Source organism: Cheilinus undulatus, linkage group 22 (assembly GCF_018320785.1).
Source record: "Cheilinus undulatus linkage group 22, ASM1832078v1, whole genome shotgun sequence".
NCBI lineage: Eukaryota > Metazoa > Chordata > Actinopteri > Labriformes > Labridae > Cheilinus > Cheilinus undulatus.
In genome coordinates this window covers 30,175,792-30,188,302 of record NC_054886.1, presented here as the reverse complement: position 1 = coordinate 30,188,302, position 12,511 = coordinate 30,175,792, and positions in this window count along the sequence as shown.

Genomic DNA, 12,511 nt, shown 5'->3' with positions numbered 1-12,511 from the left:
AGATGTGTAAAATCTACAAGTAAATATGTGTGAAAGAAATGCATGTGGATGTGTACATTATGTGACATGTAAATATCCAATTAAATCAAATATGTGTGTTGATGTGAACAAAAATCTGTGTAAAATGTAAGCATAAAGACATGCAAATAGACATATAGATGTGTAAAATATAAAGGTAGGCTATATGTAAAATATGTGGATGTGGATGTGTATAATAGACAGATACAGATGGAGAATGACAGCAAAAAAAAGTTGAAAATGTATGCTTATACCTCTGCAAAACAAAGGCTTGAATAGATGTGTAAGGATATAGATGTGTAAAATATAGCCTACATGAACACACAAGTAAATTACACAGATAAAGACCTGTAAAATAAAATTGGAAATATACAAGCTACAGACAGATGTTAATATATACTATATATTTTGATGTTTATTTTCAATCTTTTATTTCTTACTTTCCAGTAAATTTATCCTCACACAGACATACACAGGCTTCTACTGGAAATCTCTAAAGACATTTTATTTTGTGTTATGCTTTACAAGAATATACTTAAATCAGTTTAACTAAATACAAAAAAATATGAGCAGTGTTACTCACCCGTCTTTAAAAGATCAATCACTTGATTGCACTCCTCCTCACAGCACCAAGTATCTGTGTCAGAATCCGACGGTTCTGCTGTGTTGTTGTCAAAAGACTCATTTGAAAACAGAAACTCCTTTGTCGTAAACCGCTGTTTCCCTGTCTTCCACTTCCTTGTTTGGATTGTTGTTCTTGTTCTGTGAGATGTGTTGCGCTGAGCGGTGTTGTGTTGTGTTGTGTTGCATCGTAATGTGCTGTGTTTGTGCTCTGTCATGCAAATCTGTTGTTTTATTTGTTTTTGCTCGCTGAGTCACTGCTATGCGTTTTTTTCCCCCGCCGCTTTACATTTCCCCCAAAAAATCTTTTAATTGGCGGAGAAACTTGTCAAATCGTTAATCTGGACATTTAATTTTTCAACCAATCTAGATGCAGAGGGTGCTGCAGAGTCTTCACAGGCACTTCCTGTTGGCTAAGAACACTTCGTTTGAAGGCGTATGAGTAAGATTATCCTCCAGGACTTTTCCTATATTTCACTGCATTCACTTACCCTCTACCTTTAAAAGCCTTCCAGGGCCGGCTGCTGAGAAGCATCCCCACAGCATGATGCTGCCATCAGTGTGCTTCACAGTGGGGATGGTGTGTTTGGCGTCTTGTCTGATGGCTTAAAAGCTCAATTTTGGTCTCATCAGACCAACAAACTTTCTCCCACTTGACCATGGAGTCTCCCACACACCTTTAAGGGTACTCTAATGTAGATTTAATAACAAGCTTGTATTTCCCCACAAAGAGGTTTTCTTTGTCAGGTTTATGTACCTAACTGGTTTTGAAAGTCATGACTATGTAAATGTTTGAGCAGTGTCTTCAGGAAAATGTCTGTGTCAATAAAAATTTGAAATCAAGACTTAATAAAACACAAACAAAAGAAAGAGTCGTGTGTCACAAGAGAAGTAGAGCAAACAAGTGGCTGGGATCCTAAAAGCCCAGAGAAGAGACCCAGCTCAGTCCTGTTATTAAAAGTATCAATGCATGTGTGCTGGATCAGTAGCATCGATGCTAGCCTCCTGGCTAACAGTTACTTCATTTTGGAGATGTAAAGTGTGTCAAGCTAAGACTGAGTTCTGATCAAATTGTTTATTTGTGCCACTTTTTATTCCCCTTTCATCATTGTTTCTGTCTATTTTGGCACATTTGTTGCCTCGTTTAAGTCATTGGAATTTTTAGCTAAGTCGTTGCCACTTTTAACCCTCTTTTGCCACGTTCCAAACACTTTAACCCTTGTTTTCCATATTTCAAACACATGAAAAGAAGAACAACTCACTGCTGTTCTTTGTTCTTCTTTTCATGAAGACATGTCATCAAGTTCTGATAAAACTGGCGCTTAAGCAGCATCCACGCTAATCTCTTCCTCCAGAATTGCACCAGCTCTTGCTGCTGTTTGTTTACGTAACGACACTGGCGTGCCTGAAAGTACTGCCCCTCATCGCTGATTGGTCCTGTCACTGTCTAACCGGGCCCAAACGGTTCAGACAGGAGCTTTGCAAGATGGATTCGCCAGTGAAAAACAAGAAAACCTACTTTGCAAGGTTAGAGATTCAGCGGTTAATCGTCTAAGAAAGACCTGATCAGCACAAAGCTGAAATATGCAAAAGGAAATATCTGAGCCAAATAATTGAACAGCTTTTACTGAAGCGCTAATGCTGCACATTGGAGTTAACCTCTCTCTTTAGAATTTTATACCAGACTAACATTGACTTGTGATAGGCAAATATTGCTTTATCTGTTTGAATTAAGGATACAGGTCACAGTCAATGGCTTCCGCTCAGACGGGTTGCTCTTGTAAGAATGACAAAGCATTTGTCATCAATGTATCCAATTGAGTTTGATTTCCTTCAGCTTACAAATCTTACAAAAGTAAATGTAAAAAATATGAACATATATTTTTCAGATTGTTTGCACTTTCTAATCATTTGCACTAAGAATGTTTTATCTGGTGTCTTGTTTGCACTCTGCTTATTTTCATTTGGAATATTTTTTCCATTTTGTGTTGTTTATCAAAATGGTAAGCGCTTTATTTGCATCACAATATTTCTGATCTTTTGTTTGTGAGGATCATTTGAACTTTTTAAAAATGAAAACAATACATTTTTCTTTCTAGTAAATAAGGTTCATTTGCTTGTGAGGGTAAATTTTTTAGTTATTTGTTGCATTTTTTTCATTTGCTGTCAATGCTCATATAATATAGGCCTGTCAATATAAATGTGTAAAATGTGTTATGAATAATCTAGAAAGCTTAACGCGTTAAAAAAATAACGCAATTTAATCATATGACTAAGTTTGACCACAACTTCCTCCCTTCCTGTGCAGATTTTTTACTTTCCTGGGGTGAAAAGGTTAAAAGCGGGTCAAATGCAGCCAGCAGAGATGAGTGAGGAGACAGACCCAGGTCTGCTTCATGGCAAATTTAGATTTAAAAAGCTGCCTAATGGATGTCTGGATGAAACAGAAGTTGTCTGAAGATACTGCAGTGATGAACTGTCTTTCCATCAAAGCACAACGAGTCTGAAGTACCACCTCTGGGTACAACGCATCTTTGCTAATGTTAGCAAAGATGCTAACAACAACACGGGATCAGCTATGATAGCTAATGTTGCGAATGTTAGCAAAGATGCTAACAACAACACGGGATCAAGCTATGACAGCTAATGTTGCTAATGTTAGCAAAGATGCTAACAACAACACAAGTTCAAGCCATGATAGCTAATGTCACAAATGTTAGAAAAGACGCTAACAATAACACAGAAGCAAGCCATGATAGCTAATGTTGCTAATGTTAGCAAAGATGCTGACAACAACTCAAGATCAAGCCATAACGCCAAGCTACACGGCGCAGTCCAGCAGACCTGGATTTGTCCCCAAAACGACATCATCTAAGCTAACTTATATGGTCGCTAATGGGTCGCCAGAAACTGCAGACCATCGACATCATTGAGGACAAAGGGCTTGAAGACATCATTCGGGTCGCCTCAGATGACCCGTACCACAGAACACCTACTAGAACTACTGTCACAAGAATCCATGAACTGTATGACAGCTAAAAAGGCAACTAAAGTGGAGCAGCTGGCCTGAGCTACATTTATTACACTGGCGAGAGACCACTGGACATCAGTCAGCAACTTCAGCTACCTTGGGGTAACAGCACACCTGATCATTCACTTTACAGCACAAGTTATTTTCTACCTGATATGTTTGTCTTCTGGGCTTGTTTGCAGTTTATAAATATTATTGCTCAGTTAATTAAGACACCCTGATTTATAAACTACAGATACGTTTAAAAACTCTAGTTTGTTTAATATTTCTTCATTTAAACACCATACTTGTACTAATTTATCTCAAACAAAAATGCACATAAATGGTAATATTTTAAATGTTAATTTTATAGACAATAGACAAATTTATAGATAATAGTAATAATAATAATCATAATAATTATACATTTTTTTAGTAAAAGGGGCTTTCAAAGTGTTGCACATAAAGTTAAAATAATTAAAATACACACTTGATAATAAGAATGTTAAAAAATCTTAAAATTATTAAAACTAAAGAAAAGCTGTGATAATCATGAATAATCACTGCAGTCTAAATTAGCTAGACTTAAACTTTAGGTTGTCTTCTTTAAAATGATATATGACTTGATGGTAACTGCTTAAGAACAAAACAAAATGAATGTAGAAGAGTAAGTCGCCCCCAAAATGCCCTAAGTCTTTTAGGGTTAATTCCAGGACTCTAATCTGATGGTTTAGTTGGGTAGTCTAGAGAAACCATAACGTGCTTTTTTTTTTAAAGCTAGTCCTCTACATATTTGCATTTAGATGCCACCCTGATTCTCAGAACCTTCCTCGAGGTTAAATATTTGACTTTCTTATTGGTTAAACTTTTCACAGCCATCAAAAGTAAATACCATATGTAAAATAATCCAACATGATGCCTTCAATCTGATAAGAGTCAATATTAGTCTTTGTCTAGACAAAGATGTAAAGATAAGATAACTGTATATAAGAGATGCTCTGTCCAGCAGGAGAAAGAAGACAAAATCCATTCATCACTTCTACTACCTGCATCAACTCAGCCATGAAGATGCTGGCCATGTTTCTACTCATCTGTGCCGTGATGGCCCTGACTAATGCTGCTGGTGAGTTTAACAGAGAAATTTGACATTTTAGCATACAATCGTTGTTTTTTTATGGAGAGAAAACTATGTGTAAAGTCAGTCACTGACTGTTCTGTTAAACCTTTCAGCTGTCCCACAAATAGAGCCTGATGTGAAGATGGGAGAACCATCATTTCAATGGGGTGAGTTATTTTTTTTTTCTCTCAAGAATTCAACAGAAAAGTCTCCTTTTTAATTTTCTTTTTTTGTTTTTTACAGTGAAAACGATCTGATGATCACACCCAAAATCAAGTTATTTAGCATTCTGTAGCCAAGAATCAACAAAGATGTCCCTTTGTCCCTGCTTTTTTTAGTCCTTTTCTTTGGAAGTTTTCAAGGATAGTGGACAACATAGAAACACTGAAAACTGAGATATTATTGTGCATGCAAAGTACAGATGAAAAAAGTCAATTGTCATCCGGCTGTTGCAGAAGCAGTGTCTGGTGAAAAGGCAGTGGAACAATCCATTCAGGAAGGTGAGCTGGCATTCTCTCTAGTTTTAGAAAACTAAAGCCTGGAAATCTGAAAGACCTTTAACCAATATGAGACGGAGTAGAGTTGAAAAGTTTCATTTTCATTTTCTAAATCTATATTTAAGTCTTAAGGTATTACTTAAATCTCATTTTCTAAGTTAGTTATGTGAAGTTATGTGTCTTCTCCCATTTTTGACACTTCTTTGTTGTGAATTGCTGCTGAAAACAGTCTGTCGGAGAGCATCAGGCCCAAAATGGGCACAATTTTCTAGTGGCATGTGCCTCACTTTAGATCTGATAGGATCCTCCTCCAATCATCATGTCTTTTGCAAATCTGTATACAGATGAGAATCACATCCACAAGAGATCAATATTTTGTTCCCAAGGATGGACTGGTTACAGGGGCTGCTGTTTCCTCTACATGCCAACACCAATGACTTGGGCTGATGCGGAGGTAATCAGAGTTTTTGGATACAATGTGACAATACAGTGACATTTGAATAGTTTTCTTTAACTTCTTGTCCAACAAAGGTTGTTAATTTACTTAGTTTTTAAATTATTTAAGTGTTAATATATTGTGGAAAAAATTCTGGTAAAATGATCTAGAGTCCATGTTTGGTTAAAAAAAATCTATCTACCTAAAACCAAGATACTGTATGTGGGAACTTAGTCTGTAATACACCACTTCATGCCTCTCTTTGTGGATTTTTCATCCCTTTAGAAAGACTGTCTGAGCCGAGGGGGACACCTTGCATCGTTGCAAAGCCTTAGTGAGCAGAACTTTATTCAGAGATTGATACTGGATATCACTCATTTACATCCAGTGGCTTGGAGGATCAGATGCAGAGCAGGTACGTTACTGAAGACTAAAACCAAAATGTTACTGAAAGCTTCCTTCAGCCCATGATCTCCATTTTTGTTATTGGTGCTCTGATCTTTTAGGAGGTGTCTGGTTCTGGAGTGATGGTACTCATTTTGACTTCGCCTACTGGAATGAGGGTCATCCCGATAACAATGGACACTGTCTGCTCATGAACGTTGGAGGTAAATTTATGTACAGCTTTTCTTTTTTCAGAGGTCTGAGATCAATACAGAATTTTTATATGCATTAACATATGCAGTCATGTACTTAAGTACTGTACCTGAAGTTAAGATACTTCACCTCATTACCTGAGTTAAGACGAGCCACTGGTAGTCAGTTCATCCCTAATAACCTCTCTCTGTCTGTTCACAGATCACAAGAAATTTGATGATCAGCCCTGCTCTCTCAAAAAGCCATTTGTCTGTGCAGTGAACCATGATGTCTCTTTGGATGACAGAGGCACCTACAGTACAAAGGGCATTTTCTTAGCAATGTCCTTTCAAATACTTTTCAGAGTCTATAATTTATTTTATAATGTCTAATCCAAAGAATCAGGTAGATAAGTATCATTATAACCTCTCGCTCTGGAAAATTTCTGTAATTTGACAGTAAAGGGATGTTTTCATTTTTCTGAATGTAACTGTTTTCTTGTCAGCAACACAATAAAGACCTCAGCATGTAAAAAAAACAAAAACAAAACAAAACCAGCCGTTCTGACTCTGAATAGATCATGGTTCTTTGATTAATCGCCTAAAGCATAGGGTTGGTGTTGGGAGTTGTTGCCCTGCAGTGGTTCATCTCCTATCTACTCCATAGCTACTGTGTGAGCAGCAGCACCACCTACTGGTAGACTGAACACAGAGCATCACAGTCCTCTATTTTACAGTCATGATGACAAGTATAAAAACACAACAGAAGATCAATATTCAACACCAACTGCAGGTTTATTAGAATGTTCAGCTACATTTCATCATCAGTGTAACAGTTATTCTTTAACACTAGAAAGTCCAGAATTCAAAACCTACAAGAAGAACTCTGAGAGGTGATTTAGATGACTAGACTACAAACTCTGTAACCTCTGATGATAGACACCCAGCACAAACAGACATACATTTAGTGAAATGTTCATTTAAAATGAACTAACAAAAAAGTACATTTAACTTACACATGTAGGCTTTTTGATAGTATTATTTGTCGTTGGATACAGCAAACTGTAATCACTCCATACAAAAACAGCTTTATTTACAAAAGATAATTAATTTAACCCTCTCAGAATGAGGAAATAATAACTGGTTGTGTCTGATTTAATAATCAAACATCTTATTTTAATTCTCTTTTATAGTTAAATAATAATATCCAAGTAACATCAACAAACTATTTACAGAAAATATATTTCCCAGACTGAATTGCTGAAACTGTTGTCCTGATCACTGCACAGTTTGGGTGTCCCATTTCTGATAAATTCTGCAATGCTGTTACCACCTCCTGTCATCAGTTTTACCAGTATTTTCACTTTAAACAAAGATGTTTCTGTTTTAAGTCATTCAAGAAATATTAAGTTGAACTACACTAAAGCTTCATCCATTTGTGCTCTCCCGAACCGCTCCTCATCAGCAATCACTACAAAACGCTTCAGGACAAGGATCTGGACTGTCCTGGAGAAGATGGTGGGACCTGCACAGACCCTAGCAAGGCACGCATCGACCCCGGAAGCCGCCCACCCGACCCTGCACACTGTGTCTCAGACACTTCTAGCAGTGCCGCTGCATCCTGTTTCCACTATTGTCACCTCCTGCCTCCTCTCCACCGGCTGCTCCAGTCTCCTCTCCATCCCTCGTGGGCTCCTCTCCACTTGCTGCTCCTGCTGCTGCTTCCTTCCTGACAGAAGCCCAGCCCGCCGCAGGACAGCAGAGCGAACTTCGTTAACAAGTGCTCTGGTGGTCTCCCTTCGCCCACAGCCTCCTCTGGAACAGTGCTCACCTGCCTGGGCCGCCCCTCCTCAGCTAGTGCGCCCACCACAGGCTCTGACGTCACCGAGCACACACGCCGTCCGCTGTCAACATGCAGCTTTCAATCCCTCATCCTGATGACAGAGGTTAAAAAGAGTAGGGCCTAAAATTGAACCTTGGGGAACACCACACTTCAATAAAGTAAGATAATTTGAAGAGTGCATTTGCAAAAACAGATAACTCTGTTTTTATACATTTTCATGAAATGCATTTTTTCATTGTTTACTCCAGGTAATATCAATCAGACTGAAGTTGGGTGGCTTTGACTAAGCAGAAAAAATATAACAAAAGAGAGGTATCTTGAAAATATTTAACTTTATCAATAATAGATTTTTTTCATCCAAAGTTTGTTTTGTTGGCAAAAGCAGATAAATCTGCTTTTTTTTCACAAAAACAGATAACTCTACAGTTCATGTTTTACTATTCAATAAGGCCATATGTGTGTCTGTGTGTCTTCTAAAAGCAATAGTAATTTCATTTTATTATAAAACAAGCAGGTAAAGTGTTTGAAACAGTAGGTAAAGTTTGTACTGACTGCAGATAAACTGCTATGAGAATCACAAGAAAGACAACAGCAAACTGCACAAAGCTGTAAAACCATAGCTATTCGGATGTACTCAGTATTAGCAGTATAAGTGTTGAACAGTATTTGGTACTTATCATGAAAACAAACAAACAAACGGATGAGTTTAAAATTGGCTCTGTTCTGTTAACTTTAAAAGTGCAAGACAGTGAACTGCAAACAGAAAACAGAGAAACAAACCCAAAAGTCAGGTAACAATAACTGCTATAAAAACATTGCTTTTTTGCAGTGTCCCACGTTCAATAGTCAGTGTTACTTAGTATTCACAGTATCCAGTGTTACTCATCATAAAACAAGCCAAAAGGTTTAAACTGCAAAGTTATTTTGCAGTGTATTTCACATTCAGCAGTCAGTGCTGCACATTTTTAGTACTACTCTTTGCTTAGTATTAAGCATTGTAGTGCAGCTTTGTAATCATAATCATGACTAATACTCTCATAATTATGACTTTGTATCTCATAATATTACAAGCTTTCACATACCTCAAAAATTATAATCACTGCTTTTCATCTTATGGCTGGCTTACTTTATTTCCTAATTATGACTTTACAAGGGATTTCTTTTTTTGAAATCAGGAGTTAGTTTTTTTCTTTTATTTTTTCTCTCTAACTGGCAAGAAAGGACTTCCATAAGCGACAGGAAAGGCAGCTTGGTTAACATAAAACAAAGATGCTACACCCCCACTACAAATGCCTAAACAAAAAAAGGGTTCAAGTGAAATATTACTACATTATTATTACATTAGGTGGCATCTTATTAGCTGTATGTATGCATAAAGATTTCATAAACCAAGAAAGCTGACATCCAGGAAAAGCCAGACAGCGCTGCAGACCATCAGAAAACTATCATAAACATAGTCATAATCATTAAGTGAAATTAATACTCAAAAAACACGCTCATAAATGAGGTGTTGCAGATCGGGATTCTCCCGTGTTTTTCCGTCAAGACACAGTACTTGACACTCAGTTCCCTCGCCTTTTGCCATGCTGGATTATTCACTTTAGATCTCCTATGTTTCACTGGTGTGATGTCCATGTAAGACAGCAGCATGGCGTCTTGTTTTACTTTATCCGTCCTAGTATATAGGACTCAGTTTATGAATGATAGTTCATCTTCAGACAATGTGGCCTGACATACATTAGCTATATTGTGTGTACAGGCTATAGACGGCACTCCTCCACTATGTTGCACTTTTTTCACCACATTCTGAGCATATTCATCTTAATTTCTCTTCTCTTTTGTGACCAGGTGTCGATAAAAACAACAGCCTCCTCTGTTTCATCAAAGTTATCCATGTTTATGTCATTTGCAAATGAACTCTTCATTTCTTATCCATGTTGGACCTGAGGCTGTTACAATTTTAACTAAAGCAGTCTCTGTGCTGTGATTTTTTTTCTAAAACCAGACTGATAAATATTTCTATCATTAATAAAATCATTTAACTGGTTTAAAACAATATTTTCTTAAATTTTACTTAAAAATGGCAAATTTGACACAGGTCTGTAATTATCAGGCACTGCTGCATCCAAGTTGCTTCTCTTCAGGAGAGGTTTGATAATAGAAGTCTTGAAAGCAGAGGGGAATACGCCTGCCTGAAGAGAATAGTTTATAATTGTAAGAATATCATGTTTAACAATGTCAGAAAAGTTTTTAAGAAGTCATGCTGGGAAGGGGTCTAAAATGACGTAGTTAGATTAAGTTGTTTAAAAACCTTTTTAGGCATTCAGCATCCTCCAGGACAAAACTCTCCAGTGTTTCCTCATTTAAAAGCAAAGATTCTGAAGGATAAAAATAAAAAAGGCTGAGAAAGTGAAAGGTTTGATCTGATAAAATCTATTTTACTGCTGAAGTGGACAGCAAGGTCATCATATGACAAGTCTAAAACAGGATTGATTAAATGGTCTGTGGTTGTAAAAAGGACTTTTGAATTGTTTTGTTTATTGTAAATTAATTTTCAAAAACGCTCTCTTCTTGCTTCTTTGACCGCTGTGCTGTGGATATTTAGATAATCATGAAAAATATTACAGTTAACTCGGATTTTGTTTTCTTTTCCACCTTCTTTCTACTTTTCTGCAATTTCTTTTCAGGTTGATGATGTAATTGTTTTTCCAGGGAGGTTTTGTTGAGACTTTTTTGATTATTATTGGTGCCACTGTGTCACTTGCTGACCTAAGTTTACTGTTGAAATTTTCGACAATAAAATCACAAGAGGAACATAAAACATCTGGGGGATATCAGTTAAAATGTCAATAAATTCTACAGCCACCTTAGCAGTAAGATAGCGTTTCCTAAAAGCAGGCACTGGTTTTTCCCGTTGCTTAAAATCACTGATATTAAAAAGCACACAGAAATGGTCAGACAAGCCCAGGGCCATAACACACAGGTCACAGGTCACAGATGCTGACAGGCCATAGGTCATAGCTAGATCTAAAATGTGACCTCTGTTATGGGTGGGAGGAGCGGCGAGGGAGAACATGATTGTTTCCTCCTATTTTTTCCTCTTCGAACCACAACCTCTGTCCAGGATTCCCACGGATTAGAAGTTGAGCATGAGGAAGGACTTGGGTGCACAGGATCCCTCAGCATAGTATCCGAGGTTTCGTTGTGGATGGCCAGTAGCCTCTTGGCCTTGGAAGCAGCCATGTCGATGTAGCTTGACAGCATGGTGTCCTTTCTTTGCAGTTCCTCAGAAAGCCTCCGGATGTCCTCTCTAAGGTTGGTGACCTCTCTTTTTGTGAGGGAAAGAGTCGAACAACCCTCCCAGTTCACATTCCTCATGTTTCAGGTATGAAGTAGACGTCAGACTGTTGCTAAGGTAGACCACACTGAGGCTGAAGGTGGTGAGCCTGCTCAGTGATTGAATGTGTGAAAACTTACAATTGAGACAGAAATTAAAGCTACAAGTTTGGAGCAAGGACTTCATAGACATTCAGATTATCACTTCTTATTAGAAATTATCCATTGTTACATGTTGCAGGCTGCTGCATGTCTCCTCTCTCCCTGCTCCCTCTGGCTCCCCTCCTCCCTCTACCTGTAGGCTCTGACACACCTGAGCATGTCAATGTTTAATTATAATCTCAACATTTTCACTTGATTCTCAAAATTTCCACTTCATTCTCAATGTTTTAACTATAATCTCAACATTTCCACTTTATTCTCAATGTTTTAACTATACCCTTAACATTTCCACTTTGCTCCCATCATTTCAACTTTCTTCCTAATATCTTTACTATAATCTCAACATGTTGACTTTATTCTCAACATTTTAACTATTTTCTCAGCATTTCCACTTTATCCTCAACATTTTTGATATAATCTCAACATTTCCACTTTATTTACAACATTTCCATTTATTTGCAACATTTTACCTTGATGTTTAACATTTTAACTATAATCTCAGCATTTATACTTTATCTCAAAATCTTGACTTTATTCTCCATGTTTTAACTATAATATCAACATTTCCATTTTATTCTCAATGTTTTAACTATAATCTCAACATTTCCACTTTACTCTCAACATTTCCACTTTATTCTCAACGTGTTAACTATAATCTTAACATTTTCAATTTAATCTCCTAATTTCCAATTTTTTTCTCATCATTTCGATTTTATTCGTAACATCATAAATATAATTTCAACATTTCCAATGTGTTCTCAACATGTTGACTTTATTCTCAACATTTTCACTATAATCTCAACATTTCCACTTCATTCTCAACATTTTAACTATAGTTTCAGCATTTCTATTCTATTCTTAACATATTGACTTCATTGTCAAAATTTAATTATAAC